This window comes from Anser brachyrhynchus (assembly GCF_964034855.1).
Source record: "Anser brachyrhynchus genome assembly, chromosome: 4".
Lineage (NCBI taxonomy): Eukaryota > Metazoa > Chordata > Aves > Anseriformes > Anatidae > Anser > Anser brachyrhynchus.
This window is the reverse complement of record NC_137698.1, coordinates 75,391,728-75,409,077: the sequence shown is the minus strand read 5'-3', so window position 1 is coordinate 75,409,077 and position 17,350 is coordinate 75,391,728. Positions and strand designations below refer to the sequence as shown.

General features: G+C 38.6%; 1 protein-coding gene across 11 annotated transcripts in view; it reads left to right on the top strand.

Moving 5' to 3' along the window:
• CTNNA2 (catenin alpha 2) overlaps positions 1 to 17,350 on the top strand; it is a 475,915-nt gene that overhangs the window by 9,648 nt on the left and 448,917 nt on the right. Inside the window, exons 1-9 of one of the 11 annotated variants that reach the window (XM_080590836.1) lie at positions 5,312 to 5,461; positions 7,787 to 7,861; positions 8,841 to 8,894; positions 9,984 to 10,100; positions 11,864 to 12,049; positions 12,475 to 12,602; positions 13,371 to 13,491; positions 14,621 to 14,787; positions 15,052 to 15,150. The exons of 3 other annotated variants lie outside the window; for them this stretch is intronic. The gene's annotated coding sequence lies outside the window, so the exon portion shown is untranslated. Of the gene's footprint in view, positions 1 to 5,311; positions 5,462 to 7,786; positions 7,862 to 8,840; positions 8,895 to 9,983; positions 10,101 to 10,200; positions 12,050 to 12,474; positions 12,603 to 13,370; positions 13,492 to 14,559; positions 14,788 to 15,051; positions 15,151 to 17,350 lie in introns of those variants that run through there. 7 more of the 11 variants (XM_080590839.1, XM_080590831.1, XM_080590838.1 and 4 more) reach the window with 7 other exon arrangements.

The window sequence follows — 17,350 nt, the reverse complement described above, 5'->3', positions numbered from 1 at the left end:
ATGCTCTTGGCTACACTGGCTTGGGTTTTTCTCTTTTATTAGTGTTCTTTGTTAAAAAGTTTTTATTTTATTTGGGATGAAATCATGATTACTTAAGCGAGGAAATTTGAAATCACTCGTAATAAAATGTACTTTAGAAAGGACTAAAATCAAAAATAAGAGGAACATAATGTAAATAGAAAAAAAAAAATAGTCCTGAGTAGATGAACTTCTTTTGTGCATTAAAAAAAATGAACACCCATATTGTATCTCAGCGCTATGGCTACATTCATGTAATACACCTTTTGTAGTCAATGAAGTGCCCCAACTATGTTTCTGAAATACGTTTCTACGATTTGGTGAAATGTGCAAAACATGAGAGAGACTTTTCACTGAAAAAGCAGAAAGGTTTGTTTTTGCTGAGGGCCTCTGCCAGAGTTGCAGGCAGGTTGTCTTAGCTAAAGGACCCATTTGAGTTCAGATCGTGCAAGATGAAATCCTTGGTCCTTTTAATAGCAATGACAGAATTTTCATTAATGTTGCAAGCATTAATGAAACCCAGCGCTTCTGGTGCTGGCATTGCCTTTGGCTGTGGAATATGTCTGTGTTTTCCGAGTTAAATGTAGTTCAGTCCAGTCCTGTGTTGCATTATAATGATACGTAATAAGTTGCTTAGATCTCTGGAAAATTAGAAAGCTTACCTGTGCTACCTCACAGAGCTGTTGCGAGTACGGATTGTACCTGCTACATGCTCTAGCAAGATTTATGTGAACGGGATTTTTTAACATTTTAACATTACAAAAAAAAAAAAAAAAAAGGTAAGAGTAAGTGTCCAGTACATGAGGGCTTCTTTGCATCCGATTTGTCAGCTGCTGCAAATAGGTAATACATTCTGCTCAAACTTTCATTTTAATGAGCTATTTTGTGTTCCTGTTTTGATCTAAAGATAGCTCTTCCTCTGAAGTGAGAAACTAGTTCTGTCACGTTGGGCCAGTTGAGCAAAACATTACAGATGGACTCGGTTAGCTAACACGAGTTCGCAGCACGCCGCTGTAGATACCTTATGTCATCCAGCTTGCTCTTCAGATAGGTCCTGGGTCTTGTGCAGGCCCTGTACCGCGTCTGTCCTGGCTTCTTGCTTGTTGTCCAACATCCTCAGCTCATCTCAGAGTGGCCAAAAAGTGGCATTGATTTATTTCAATATATTAACATGTTTCATTAGGTTTCTCTCAAATGGTGCTAACATGGGTGGACGAATGCCATGGGAGGAGCCACAATTCTTGGTTAGTCTTAGGGTGGCAAGGTACACTAAAAAATTGTGAAATTTGGTGAGAATACTGACATATCAGAGATCCCTTGGATAAGTGGATAAGGAAAATTAGGTATGTAGTCTTTAAATGATGTGTATTATAGGTCTGTATGGCTGGTATGCAGAATATCGTGTATGAAGTATATAAATTCATTGTGGGCTTGTGTTTCTAAATGCAGCGAGTTCTGCTGAAAGTATTACAAGGTCAAATGCAAGATATGCCGAGGGCGATGATCATTGTCAGAAAGGTTTCATTATTTGTTTTCTCCAAGAAGCTTTAGGTGTCTGAAGACCAGCTGTTGTGTTTTCATTTTTGGACTCCGCTAAATAAAACAGATGAGTTTGGTGAAAGCGAAGAATGTAAATTTCTTGTGTTGCAGTAGTGCCACAGCCGTGTTCAGTCCTTGCACATCTTTAATCACTGTTAAAGAAAGTGTTGAAAGTGGTGGTCATGGGGAGTGCACATTTTATTTCTGTTAAATAAAGTATTTGTTTATTATTAATGCTAGATGTTAGCACAGGCTTCAGTCCAAAACCTGTGTGTCTATATAATTCTAAACAGCTTAATGAAAGCTGTGGTGGTAGTAGCAGGGGTTTTCTACGTTTAACATATTTGAATATGTTAAAATTGAGTTTTGCACAATACAGTGAAAAAGTGAAAAATAGACAGCCTTATTGCTTTTTATAATAAATTATGAGCACTTCAGGTGATTTCCAGATATAATAGTTGCTATAGTACTAAACAGTTCTATTGCTGAGCAGTTTTATTCTAAGCTATGTTCTTAAGCCAAAGGAAAAGACAGTTTCAGGAGCGGTGTTAGCAAATTCTTATCATTGTGTTGAGGCCTTAGTGAAGTGTGATCTATTATTCCTTGCATTTCATTTCAAGACCGCTGAATGTAAGGAGATGCTTTTTTTTTTTTTTCTCCTACAGACTTCCTCAGTGTTGATCCAATCCAGTATTTGTTGTCACTTTGCTATTTTTGTTAGTGCTTTTTTTTTTTTTTGTGTGGTGAAGGCTTGTGATTTCATTAACGGCTATTTTAAAACCTGAAAAACCTGACAGGGCTAAACAGAAAAATAATTCTGTTTGCCGTGTAGATAAGCACAGAAATACATGAATAAAAATCAGGTTGGCCTCTCCTCCACGCTTCACAACTCCTCGGCTTTAGGAACCATTGGGGAATGGGCTGCGTTATCTTCAATTTTGTAAATAATTAGCAGTCTTTGTGCGGTTACTTTTATAGAAAGCATATTTCTAGATTAATTTGTGGATAATAAAGCCAGCTTGATGTACTGAAGCTACACTGCCCTCCATCATTGGCCAGTTGAGAGGCTTTTGTGTTTTGTTGTTGTTTTTGTCTGTCCAGCTCAGGAGATGGAGCTTATCCAGCGTGGGAAGCCCTGCCCTGAGAGAGGGAGCTGAACAACCTGCACAGATTGGAGCTTGTGTTACCCTGGGACAGCCCTTGAAACTAAAACACAGATGTTAACTCCACCTTTAGTATCCACAAGATGTCTTAAGAGAGTTTCCTTGTCACTCATAGCGTCAGAACGTGGGGTCGCGTTTGTCCCTTGAAGTAAGCACCAGTGGTTAAATTGCACAGGTTTCATGATCCTTGTTTTTGCCACCTACCGAATAGCGTGGTGACCTCATGCTGATGCTGAGAACGTGAGTTTTGTTCATGCCATTCCAGATCAGCCCCTGAAGTTTAAACCAGGTGGGCACCAGTTCTAAAATACCTCCTCTGTTTTGGGGATTATCCCTATCACAACCGGACCCTTGGTACCCCGTAGTGGTACTTCCTTTGTTTTCATGTGGTGTGTTTTGTTTAATATAGGAAACAAGTCCACACTACATTTATTTTTAAGTGAAGAGAAAAAATGACTTTCTCTGAAATGATGACAATGAGCTGTTTATTACCACAAGCTGTGCATTTTATTTTCTTTTAGTTAGAAAGCAGTGATTTGTCTGAATTTTTGGAGTGGTTTTTAAGTGAATAATGATATAAGAGCCTTCTTACTTGAGGCTTCTTATAAATGTCGTTATTTATATGAGAAAAACTGTTCAAGCTTGGATTATTTATGCAGGGGAGAAATACTGGCTCTGGATTGATGTAATTTTTCTTTCCCATCTTCTCTGAACTAATTTGTTTTCTCTGTGCACTGAGTGCTAAATACACTCGCAACTTTGTTTTAGACACTTAGGAGCTCCTTATAGTGTTTCCCTTGATAAAATGTTCAGATGCAGCCTCCCCTTTTGTTCTTCAAGGCAAACTTTGTTCCTCCAGGGCTTCAAGAACAACTGTTACGGCCTTTCCCCTTTCATTTTTAGCAGACCTGGCTTCATTAAAAGTAGAACTGAGATTTTGCCTGGTCCACTGGTTTTGGCATGTTCTTTTCTTCAATTCTCTGTTTTTCCCTATTGCAATGAAGGGATGGGTTACGAGATGTACTGCACCATCCTCCCTGTCTTTTGATTGTGCTTTTGATGCCAGTCTTCCCCCTGACAGTCTTGTCTGAGCTGGGCTTCAGACCCCCAGGGAACTGGGATGTGGATCCACTGTGCTTATCCAGCGGCTTGTTACCAAATCCCTAATTCTGCCATGGGGAATGCATGCTCAGTGGTGAAAAGAGGATCTAAAGAGTGTTGTTAGCTATGACAGGAAGCAGAGGATTTTATTTCAATGAAGATATCTCCTACCTGGAACCAAGAATGACCTAATTTCTTGTAGATCCACCAGCAGGGGCTAGGAATCTGTAAAGAGATTCTTACCAACAGCTGCCTGTCCCCAAGAACGAGCATCACCTGTCCACAGCAGGGTTTGCTTCTGCCGACCCCTGGGTTTTGTAGCCCTTCTGCCCGAATCAGCGCTCTTCACCGGAGGGATGCAGGGCACCTTCCCAGGGACCACGGTTCTCCTTTTGCTGGTAACAGCAACCTGAGGTTCGCTGAGGTGGGGTCGATACCAAATCAGTTTTTCTGTTATTGTTGGCTTCACAACAGCTTTGCTGTCGCAGTCCAGTGCTCTGAGTTGTGTTGGTGCAGTTTCATAAAAATTCTGGTATGGCGAAGGGATCCCGTATTTCTGCTTCCTGCTTTGTCACCTCCCGGATTTTAATGGAACTTGTTATTTTTTTTATTATTATTATTTAAGATAACATGGTTTGAAACGGTTTAGATGCAAACATTTAGATTTTTCCACAGCATGGCCAGTCTCTTTATTTGGACTTGTGCAGCATCTGTCTCTGAGTCTGAATTCAGAGGCAAAGAAAACTGGAGCCTTTTCAGATTGGATTTTTATTACCTGGAAACCTGCAAATCACATGGCTCTTTTTTGGAGATCTATCTGCTTGAAACAGTATTGAATAATTTGTGTCTAGAGGTCAAGCAGTGGCACCTACAGGAGGAGCAAAACCAGCCTTTTCCATAACATACAGTGGTAAAGAGAAGGTGTGGGGGAGAGGGGGGAAAAAAGAGTAATCTCACTGGACTTTATAAGCTCTTGTGATCAATTTTAAACAGAGATGTTATTTGAAAATAGCAATCTTTCTCCTTTAGCTAAAGATCCATATAACATGAAGTATAGAAAAACAATTTTTTTTGGTATTCTTTTTTTTAAAATTTTATTTTATTTCTTTAGTTTAATACTGTCAGTTTTTAAAAGACTGTTAACCTGGGGGCTGAGAACAGGTAATTGGTTCAGGCTATTAGAAGTTTTAATGATCGTAAATGTCAAGTTCTCTATCTTGCTGCTGATCTACCATGTCTTGCCTTAGCTGAGGCTGCTTTTGAGATGGGGAAACACAGATCTTGTGGAAGTCAGGTTTTGCACCAAAAGGTGCTGGAATGGGGTATGATCATAAACTATTTTTAAACAAGTAGGGGAAGAGCAAGCATGAATCTGTCTCCATTGTATTCCGAGTAGCTTAGAAAAGCAGCCTTTGAGAAAATACGGTGCAGCATACATACAGAAAGTGCTCGATGTGCGAAGATGATAATTTCGTGCTCGAATTTATCAGTTGATTTTCCCAGCTCTGTGAGGAAGCAGACCAACAGGACACTTCCACTGAGATGTGGAGAAGTCATTCTCTGGAGATTGTGGAAGCGGAGGTGATTTTTCAGTTTGCTGAAGATCAGGAGAAAGAGAGTAGTCTCATCAGTTACCACAGGTTGGTAGGACTTGTGTAGGTCTGTTGTTCTTTGCACTTATTTATTTTTCATTCTCTCTTTCTCTTATCTGCTCCTGTGGGGGTTAAATATTACTTCAGTTTCAAAAAATGGTCTTACTGCCTTTGCTAATGGTCCCTGAAGAGGAGGTCTGTGGATATTGGAATCAGTTAGGTTTGAGGAATAGTTATGGCTGATAAAGTCTGTAGCCTATGGTATGATTTAAGGGAATTGTAGACTTTATTTCTGCCTCGGCAGAGGTAAAATCATAGGTCTTTGAGTGCTTTTGAGAAAAAATAGAGAAAGCGTATACAGAAATCGCAGTTAATGTGAGAAGCTGTCTTGTTTCTTAAAACTGTCTTTATTTCCCCCTCTGTGCTTGATTTGAAATTCAAAAATTTCTGTTGTGTACAGAATGAGGAATTAAAAAGTAATTGAGGTATTTTTCTGGCTTGCAGTTAAGAAATAAAAATGAGTAGAAGGAATTCTGACTTATGAAAGAGAAGTTAGATGCTATTATGTGCAACTGGGAAACACAAAGGCAGTTTAAAATACTTCTGTGTTTAAAAAAGCTAACATTAAAGTGAAAAAAAAGAACGTTGAGTAGAAAGACAGATGAAACATGAGCTTTTGAAGAACTTTCTATGAAGAGGGCAATAAAACTAAGATTTGTTATGTTTTTACTTTTTAGGAGCTGCTAGGGTGGCTTCCTGTCAAATAACATAAAAAATAGACTGTGATGAAAGACTGAGAGTAAATTCAATTTTTTACTGTTTTCAGCCTTCTCCATTACATTTTGGCCAAGAATAGTGTATTGTTTTAAAACAACGTATTTAAAAATACATTTTTGTTGCCTTTTTTTTTTTTATAACATAAATGAAACAGTAATCTCAGTCAGTCACTATCAAGAATTGCTTGATACTTCCCTCTAGATTTGGGCCAAACTTTCTGGATACTTTCTCTTTCATAGCTCCTAGTTTATTAAAAAAAAAAAAAAATCAACCAAAAACCTCCTTCCTTTTTATAAGCAAATTATTGAATGATTGTTTGAAGACCGAAAGGAACAAATATGCATGAGTCATCTGTTGAGGATAAGACCTGATACATTTGTGAATGAAATCCGGCTTTGTGAAGTAGAGCATGCAGTTTGTTGTTACTGTGTTCCGGGGGATTTTTTTTTCTTGTATATTTTTGCTTTTAACATGTGTAAGCTAGGAAAGTTTTAATTAGACTTGTGAAGTGCTTTCTCTCATATTTGTCGACCTGCTAATATTGGGATTAATTGGATTTAGTAGAACTGTGACTGGGAGTATCTGCCGTAGCTGTTCGTAAACATTTTTGGAGCTGCCTCTGTTGGTGATATTTAAGGAATTTTGATTCCCAAACCTAAGGACAAACACTAGGATGCCTGAGAAGTTTGAAAATTATCTATGAATCCCAAAAGCTCGATGAAGATCCTCGATTACCAAGTAGCTTGTCAAAGAGTTGGAATACAGGATTTTAGCAGAAATGTGAGTTCATCTGACAAAATGGGTGAAACCTCCGCAAGTCCAAATGTATGTTGTACATGTATGTTGATTTCTGCAACTCTTTTTGATAATTTTGCCTATAAACACTATGTTTAATAGCAAAATCTGGTATTATTATTGTAGCAGTGTTGGAAAACAAAGAGGATGTGTATGGGTTGATTCTTCCCTGGCTGTTCCATCCTAGCCTGTAATAGCAAGCTGCTTATGGATTTCCTCAGTCTGAGGGTAGCATCTGGACAAACGTTTTTAATTGAGGACAGCTACATTAATGTTTCATAACTTCTGTCGTTAACGTTGCCGCCTTCATCTCTGAAACATTCTACTGCAATTGGCTCTGCAAATTTGTGGGAAGCACAGACAGGATTAAAAATGCAGGTTTGTAACAAATTTGGGCAGTGATATGTTAGTATTGCCCCCACCCCTCTTCTATCCAGACTGAAGCTGTGCAGAACCTCTGGTTTTTAGATGGCTTCCAACTGAGACTTCAACATCAGTTGCTTACTTAATCGTTTTACATGTGAAGTAGGCTTGCTTTTCCCCATATACAATATTTTGCAGTGGTGTAAAATATAGTTTCATCTGGCAGCCTTGCCCCCAGTCCCCAAATATGGTAAGATATATACTGCAGTATTCTAAATACTGTTTTTCTATCAGCAAGTAGTGCCTTTACTGTTCACCTCCTTTCTTCTAAGTCATATATGAATATGTAAATGACTGTGGATTACAGCACAGACTCTTGGGAGACCAGGTTCTCTTTCATTCCTTCACAGTAAGGACTGTGTGATGACTTTCCTGTAGGCGATGCAGGTGGAAGTCCTCTTGGAGTGTCCCGACAACCTCTTGGGATGACTGAGGATCAGCTTGGAGTTCAAGGTCCGCATGCAGACTGATTTCAGAGGGAAGAATAAGTACTGAGGTGAAACCGAGGGCTGTGAAGTAGAAAACTGAATATTGGGATCTTTGCAGAACTGTTCTTTGAAATACTATAAGCTTGGTAATTTCATATCATGAGAAAGAAGTTGGCAGATATGAAGTGGAAAATGTCGAGAAAGAGCCCAAATAGCACGCACAGGTTTCTGTACAAATATTATTGGTCCGAAATACAAAATAACAGAACTTGAAGCTCACGTTTCATGTAAGGATGTTGATACAACCAGTGTGCTTGATGAGTGGTACCAGGAGTTCAGTCTGGGGACTAGTGATGCTCTGTGAGTTATGTAGGGATGATGTGGGGTTGTGCTTTACCTTTCCAGAAAGCTTAGAAATCCGGTGAGGTAAACAAGCTAACTCAGTTCATATATACAGTAAGTGTCCAAAGACGTTACAAAGAGGTGAGGACAAAAGCCAAATTAACCATAATAGTATTTAATTTTCAGAAGGAATTATGCATAAAGGAAGACATGCTTACAAGGAAATTAAAAGGAAAACTAAAATGTGTTGTGTGGCATGAGAACAGGCTGCCCAGGGAAGTGGTTGAGTCACCATCCCTGCAGGTTTTCAAGAAACGTATCGATGTAGAGTTTGGCAGCATGGTTTAGTGATGGACTTCAGTATTAGGTTAAAGGTTGGATGAGATGATCTCAGAGGTCTTTTCTAACCTGAATGATTCTATACTTCTGTGATTCAAGGCAGTAAGGAAAATAAATAATATTCATTAAAACAGAAAATGAAGAAAAGTCAGAATGAGAAATAAGAATAGTAGAAAATCTATTTTTAAATTAGTAGATATTTTTGAAGAGGTATCTTCCAAATAATGTTCAAGTGTTCAATGCCCAAAATATCATAATGCAAGCCAAAAATAATTCTGCAAAAATATTCAAGATGTGAAAACTTAATAACGAATCTATTTCAGATCCGTCGGAAGCAAGAAGCGTTCCAGAGGGTTGGCAGCAGGAGTATAAGCGAGGTGGGAGAGGGAGAGTCAAAGAGCAGGAGGCTCAGCAGAGAAGCCAGGGAAATTCTCTGCATCCTTGTTAACTGTGAAGCAGCTTGTGGGAGAGGTGTCTGAGGCTGAAGTGTTAGTTAAAGGTGTTTTGGAAGAAATAGATACAAAGACTTGAATCAGGTCACTATTATCGAGTGTTTTTTTTTTTTTTTTGTGCTAAATCACACTTAGTGTTCTCTCTTTCTCCCATGGCTGACGTAAGTGCTAGGTTTCATCCCATGGTGAGACGTAATTGGGTTCATTTTAACTTCCTTTATAATTATTCAGATGGATTGACATCTGAATTTTGCCAGTTGTTATTAAATGCTTAATATAGTATTTTGTTTGAAAAGACATGTAAGGTGACAGTTTCACTTTTTTTTTTCCAACTACACTTCCCGTTATATGTGAAAACTATCTGTATTCCGCCAAGGTGCTTGTAGTAGCTTATTTACCTGATGACCTGAAAAGTTTCTTTTGCCATTTTCAAGTTTTTCTGTATTTCTTTGTTCTCTTAATTTTCATAGATACTATTTTTTTCAGATACATTGATCAAAAATTCACTATTAAGATGGAAACTCCATATGAAAAGTTCTTCCGTAGAAAAAGTAATCTGATGTTAGCAAAATTTTTTTTTTTTTTTTGAAGAACTAGCACTTCATTGCCACCTGATTACTTCTTGCATTTCCTATAGCCTGCAAAGGCTGGTTTCCCATCATGATTTGCAAGTTTTTATGGATTTATGCAAGAAGCTACCTCATGTTTTAATGCCAATAATGAAAAAAAGGCATTTCCTTCTCTCTCCTCAGCTTCAGGGGATTTTCAGGTATAGTGAGATTCTTCTTGCAGTCAGTCTGGAAGATGTTACGAAGACTGAAAAAGAAACAGGTTGACTGTGTTGGTTTCTTCTGTGGTCAGGGGAAAAATGTAATGGTAATCACTTGGACAGTTTGCAAAAAAAAAGCTAAATATAACCCTGTATCTTTTGTCCTGGCTTTGAAGGTATGGAAAATAAATTTTATGTATTAATTTAATTTTTGTATCTGACATTATTCCATTCTGTATTGCCAGATTCTTCTGAGATCCATTAGTGATGAAATTAGTTTCCTCTGAGAATAGCACCAGAATAGCATCAGAAACAATTCTAATTCTTTACTGTCTCCTCATACGGGACAGAGAGAAGCTCAGGTTTGATTTTTTTGTTTGTTTGTTTGAAATTGCAATTCTAAAAGAATATATATATATGTATTTTGAAGTTTCATACTGATTTTGAAATGGCTTTTTACAGAACTTGGAGCTGCAGAACTGAAAGCAGCTCAGATTTCAGCAGTTTGACCACATGGATGTGGCTGTGTCTTTCCCAGATGAATGACTTTTGAGGATTCTCACTGAGATATCCAGCAATGTATCTCTCTCACTAGAACCACGCAGTCTGTATCCCTGTGTGTCTATAGCTCTCTGCTGGTTCAAAAAGTCAAGTTGTAGAGCGATGGCTATTTTAAGGAGTGAGCGCTGCTCTCCAGATCAGTTTATGTAAGAGATTTAGGAAGATCCCATGTTTAAATTCTACTTGTCTTCTGGTATATGGATTTTTCTGAATTTTCAAGAGGGTCAGCTGGCTTTTTCCTCCATGAAGCTGAGGCAAAACCATATAACTCAACTTACTTCTGTATATTTGCCTGATAGCCCGTTGCTTTACCTTTCTCTAGAACAGAGATTTACATCTGCAAAGCTGGATATATTCCCTCTACCATTGCACAGCATGCTTTCACAAGGCAAATGCCGTCCTGCTTCTATGTACACATGGCTGCAAACAATAGATTTTCTAATTCATGATAACTGCAAATTTCCTTGAAGTTGACGGATGTCCTGAGCATCCTCTTGCAGGCTCGGCAGAGGGGATGTTCAAACAGCTTTCCAAGTGTAGCAGGCTTGCCACCAGCTCCTATGAAGTTGCTGTACTTTTCTCATCTGTTTAAAATCCATGTGCTCCTGGCTTCTTAAGACTGTTTTTTTTTTTTCCTTCTCCCTCTGCGTTCGTGATTCTTTCACCTTCAGTCAGTAATAGGAAATCCTGTGTGAATTGCAAAGCCTGTAGTACCAGGTGTCAGATGGCAGTCACTAGGCTAGAGCATTCCTTCAAGTCAGTTGTTTTCCAAGAAGAAAATTGTTCATTTTATATATATATTTAATAAAATCATGCTGTTCATTGCATTTTGTGCTGGTTTGCCTCAGGGTGTGAGTAAAAGCACGATCAACTTAAACATGGCATCAGTTCCTTCAGCATTGCTGTAAAAAGCATATTAAGCTTTTCATTATGGTTTTGCCATTTTTTAGTTTTATATCACCTAGTAATTTACTCATTATAAGAACATTACGTGGAAGGTCCATGTTGAACCAATCACACTTTACTTGCAGAAAAATGCTCTCCGGACAGCCTTTCTGCCTGTTCAGGAAGACGTGCAGTTAGCAAAAGATGTACTGAAAAATCCCAGCCCTTCTGTTCAGTAAGAAGGAAGTGTCAGGTTAGGGTTCCTCCTATGATGACAAAAGACTAGTTTATGGACTAAAAGCTATTTTTCTTCATAATTACTTTGCTTTTAATTCTATATGTATACTTCAAGAAGGCAACAATTCTAGAAGTGTTCATTCTAAAGTTCAGTATCTAATGGTACACACTCTTTCAATGACTTGTAACGTTCGATATAAGATAAATAATGTTTGATTAGCAATCTCTGAACACTTTTTAAAAATTTTTGTCATGATTTTCTGTATTCTTACTTTATCTCATAGATCTGTGTCCGCATAGCAAGGACTTGGTCCATAGTGGGTCACGCTATGCCAGTGTTTCCAGATTTAATTCCTGTTTTCTAAAATACGGAGAGTAGTAAGAGAACTTCACTTCGTAGTTGTTGTATGTGTGGGTTAATGATGTTTTTCATGATTTTTAGGAGGGAATGGGATCCTGATTCTGGTTTATTTTATTACCTTTGATTTCGAGTCTTGGACAAAAGTTTGTGCCAAGTGCTGTACAAATACCGGACGAAAATAGATTTGGTCTCCATTTAAAATGAAAGACGACAACAGCTGGATTTAGGTGGAATGCCACCGCAGGCTGGGTTCGTACCGATAGCAAGGTAAGGTCTGGTGGCAGTGACCTGTCCCCACCCCACCACTGCTGATTTTTTCCTTTCCACCACGCATTAGGGGCAGGTGGAAGAAAGCATTGAGGAGAGGGATCTTTGGAGGAGTTTTCTCCCAGGTGTCAAACACAGCTTTTTGAGAAAGTGCTAAGAAGGTGTTTAACAATTCAGTCAGCTGCTTTATGGGGTGTTTGTAGCTGAAGTCAACTTCCTGATGCTGACAGCTTATTTTCAGTAATTCTTTAGCTCCAGGGCTAACTTCATCAGCTGCTGTTGGTGGTTCTCATTCTGCACCACCTCCTGAGCTCTACTAGAACTGTTTGTGCACAGCTGACCTGTGCTAAATTAACTTTCTTTTCTAAAAATGCTTTGTTTTAAACCTGGATATTTTGCTTGGTTTCATTTGGTTCATTACTCAGCTGAACAAATACCTGTGTGAACAAAACTCGGAGCACAGCTCGGAGATGGGAAGAGGTGTTGAAGAATAAGTAAAAGCTACTGAAACCAGCACTGCTGCAGAAGGAAAGGCTCATTAAACTACAGCCCAGTAGGTGTCTGTTGTAAAGTTTCAAAAAGCTTTGGAAGTGAAGTTGAGGAATATGATGCAGAAAGGTGATTTAGTTAGTGGAAGAATTTGGAGAAAGCACTGACTAAATAAAGCTAAAATATCTTTGTAATAGTTTCCTGAGTGCCTCTGATGGAATAAGATTGCTGTTAACAGAAAGTATCATCCTGCATCTCACATCCTGTACCCTCACAAAGAGGAGGGGAGGAAGCTGAGCTTCAGGTGTATCAGTGGATCAGAATGCAATAAGAGTGAAATATCCAGAAGGTTTACGTATAACTTGGATTAGATGATGTGGAAGGAAGTCCAAAAATAATACCTATATAACAGCACGGAGAGTAATTTAACTTCTGGCTGTGGATATGATTATTCAAGCCTAAGATATAGAAGCCACGTGACTTTGTTCTGTACCTCTCTAGTATCTGGTGGTTGCTCTAAAATCTAAATATCAAGACTAAATGCAGTGTAGCAGTTCTGTTGCTTTCCATAGGCCCCTTAAAACCTTTTAAAAGTCATTACTTTTCACAAAATGCTCACTCTCTTCAGCGTAGCCAGTGGTTTTTTTTCTTGCTTTATACTTTTGCATTTTGTAATATTGAAACAGTTTTCTTGAATGAGACCAATTTACCAAATAACTCAGATTTTGTGGCTGAACTGTTTTTATTGTTCTGTGTTATTCTTTGTGGTGTTTGTCATTTTTATCACTTTACCTGCTTTTTCTTTATGTCACTGTTTTTTTTTTTTCTATAGAAAATATAAGGTACTTGGGAAAATATTTTATTTCAAGTAATGGATTGCCAGTCTCAAGAAGCTGACATTCTCCTCTATGCGAGAAAGAACACCAATGTCTAAATGGATTCTCTTGAGACAGGTAGATAAACTGGTGATGGCAGGCAGACATTTGCGCTGGAAAGGATTTGTAATAGGTAGCTAAAGCGTTTGATTCGATCAATGCTCATTAGTCGTAGTAAAAAGAAGGTGAAGCATCCTTTCAAGTGATTATTTATATTGGTCACCTGAACTCTGATGTATGCCTTTGCCAGTTGCTCTACGTGAAAACTTGATGTGCAGGTGTTCTTAAATGGTACATCTGGTTTTGAATGTATTTTGTATTTTGTGTGTATCAATTATTGAATTAACATAGAGGATACACTGAAAAAGCGAAAAATTCATTGCTTGATAGTTTTCTTCAGGTTACCTGCAAAGCTAAGTATGTTTCTGCATAGATGAAAGGCTGGCAGTTGTGATTAAAGTCACAATTTGAATGGAGAGATGTATATAAACAGTAACCAGTAATTTCAGTAATGTACATCAACTGTGCTTTATTGCTGCATTCATAGTGTTAGTGAAAAACTGAGGAAAAGTATGACCACATCAGTGAATATCTTTTTTTTTTTTTGTCTTCAAGTATGCACATGGATTAACTTTGAATTACACTTATAAATCAGTGCAGAAAACCATTAGGTAGAAAGTATTCAATTAATATTTGGTATTAACCCCACCCTGTCTCAGGAGTGTGGGATGCTCCATGTGTAATTTGTGTTAAGATTTCAAGTACGGGACACCCTTCTGAGATTTCTCAGAGACTAAAAAATGTAGAATCATTGAAGAAACTTCATGATTAAAAGTTATTAGAAATGAAATGTTAGCTTAAATGGGCTGAAAATGCCTCTGTGGTCGAAATTTGTCTTAAAGAAAAAGGATTTTAGAACTAGTACACAAATCAGCAAGCTTAAGAGAGTTAGTTTTCCATTTACAAGGTAAAATATATACAGTCAAGCTCTTCCATGGTGAAAATTGTGATATTAAAAACTGTTCTCAAATACTCTAATTTTGAAGTGAACAGAGTGTGCTTAGGACATATAAAAAGCAAGTAAACAAGCAAAACACTAGAGACGCACAGTATATAATATTCTTTTAAATCTTCCTTTATAAAAAGAAATGTTTCGTGAATTGAAGAGGACTGATTTGCCTAAATGCTGAGTTTCCCATCTGTACAGTAAACTTCCTTATGTGGCATGAAGTCTTAAGTGATTAAGGAATCTCATCTGGGACCTGGAAAGGCAAAGCTGGAACCGACAAGACAGGCAGGAGGAATTTCTTGGCTCCCTTTCTGGAGAACCGGCATTACAAGACTGGTAAAGGAAAACCCAGATCCTATTATTAGGTACAGGAAATAATTCTGTCGGGTTTATTCAGAACTGTCCTCATTTCATTTGTTTCCTTTCTGGCTATAATAAACCCTGCTAACCATTTAAGTTGTGCTGCTTTCACTACTGCTGCAGCAGTTTTGCCCGTGGTATGAAGTTGCAGGCTTCGTGTTTGAAGAAGCAGTGCTGTTACAGAACACGAAGAGCAGTTCAAGGTGTCTGGTGTAGGTTTTCTGAATTGTATCTACCGGAGAAGTGTTTTATCCCATTTCTAATTGCAGGCAGGAGTTCAAAACTAGCAAGTTTATTTGATCAGTTCCAGTTCAGCTGTATCTGAAATTTCCTCCCATCTCTTCCTCCACCGGTCCAGTGTTGGTCAGGTTAGTAACGGCACACACTGCAGCGTATGAAATAAAGAACAGAAATTGCTGCTGTGGGTGCTGCAGTGTGCAGTTTCACCTGGGCAGAGCTGAGTGCCTGCATGTTGCCACTGCTCTGCAGGCACTGTTTGTCCACGGTATGTGCGGTGGGAGCAGCCCAGGACACACAGCCACCCACTCTGCCTTGGGATGGGGGTGGTGGCCTGGCTGTGGCCGGGAGGTACCAGCAGCATGCAAAGAAATCACCTTTCCATTTTCAGAAGCTTGGGATGCTCAAGGACCAAAGTTACCCCAGCATCATGGTGCATAAAGAAATGGTGGTGGGTCAGATGGTGAAAGAGCTGGGATGGGATGAAGTGTCGGGAGAGAGGAGCAGCCCAGGGGTGTTGCTCAGGCAGCAGAGCCGTGGGCTGATGGGCTGTGCTGGGTGGGTGCTTGCTGAGATGACAGTGTGTAGGGAATTTGAACTAGCAATTGGAATTAAAAAAGATATTTTGGAGCTCTTTTCAGATTTCTAAGCAGCACATCAATAGTTCCGCTTCAAGAAAAAGAAAGAGCTTCTAATGGGTTTTGGTTCGGATTAAGTTTTGGGCTATGGAAATTTTGGTGCCATTTGAGTTTGTTTTAGTAAAATACCAAATTTAATGTGACTACGAATGTGAAGCTGATGGTTTTGGAAACTGAAATCTGAAAGACAATCTTTTTTTTCTTTCTGCCTAAACCATCAAAATTTAAAAAGTATGTATTTTCACGAAGCAGCTTTTCTAAGTAATGTTCAAATCATTTTATTCCCTTTAATCTATTCCTTTTCTGTGCATAATTATGATACTGTTGCCAGCATTATTTCATTTATGTAATTATCAGTATTGACACAAAACGCCTTGTTTTTCATGTAGGGCGTTTTAACCAGTTTTTCCGCTGACAGCTTTTTCTTTCTCCACTTGGTTTGTTTATTGAAGAAATCAGTTTTGTAGTATGTGTAGTTTATAGATGTATAACGATTTTCATGAAGAAAAAAATAATTAGTCATCCGTCCTTCAGTTCTGATTATTCTTGTATGGGGCCCAGAGTTTCACAAATGGAAATTTTGGGATTGAATTACATTTCAGTACTGGAACTTCTCAGTGTCTGAATTTACTCTGGAACTGTTTTATAAAAGCTTAAAAAATCCGGTGACTTAGGTCTCATAAAAAAGAAAAGTAAAAGGGAATAGCACAAACAAATCAGTTTTGGTTGTTAGGCAGGCAAGCAGTGCCAGCAATATTAAGATCCTTTGTACAGAGTTACACCTTTAGAGGTAAGAAAAAGCTGAATAGAGCAGCTGTTTAGGTTGTTAGCCTCTGCTGCGCCATCCTCTCTAGACTCTGTGGGAGGAATTTCCATGGCTTATGTCGCCGTTCGGTAAATGCTTGTTGCATGCTGGGGTTAGATGCTCGGGATCGCAGCCTGGCACTGGAGAAGAACACGGTCTAGGAATGCACGCTCTTTTTAAAACATGCATGAGTTTGCATGGGTTTCTCATTTCTGCTCTGCTGGGAACATGACTTTGAGGCCCCTCCCTATTGAGAGAATAGGGATGAGGATTTGGAAAAAGCTTATGTACCTCTGTGCTTAGTAATAAATGCCAGTGTCCTTATTCCAGTAAGTGAAAGAGCTCAAATCAATTCTCCTGGTCTCCCACTAACTCAGCCTTTCTTTTGAACCAAAGTTAGAGATTGAGCTCCACGTGAGGTGCAAATGCGGTTTTAAGATCTGAGAGTATTTATTGCGAGTACAAGGTCCTGAGAACTTGTTCTTGGACAGTATTAATTTATTTTTAACCCCCACAGACTCTCTCACACCTTAACTGAATCTACAAACCTGTGAAAAATCTTCTCAAAGGAGAGTATTTTTTGTTTTTGAGGGTGGGAAAGATCTCTTTTGGGTATATTTTTGTCTTTGAGAAGTGTGGATTTTTCTGCCTCAAGCTTTGGAGCTATTGAATCTCATATTTTTGCAAGCTGGATTCACAGATCTCCTTTTTCTTCCCCAGGGTTGTTCTTTAGGAATTCGCTGAATCATTGCTGTTAAAAATCTGTCGCTGCTTACTCTCTGAAACAACAATGCAAAACAACCAAAATCATACGAGGCAAAGAGTTAATGGCGTTCCACGTGGGCAAACTCTCACATTTTTGAGGACCTGAAATCAAGGGCTGCAGTG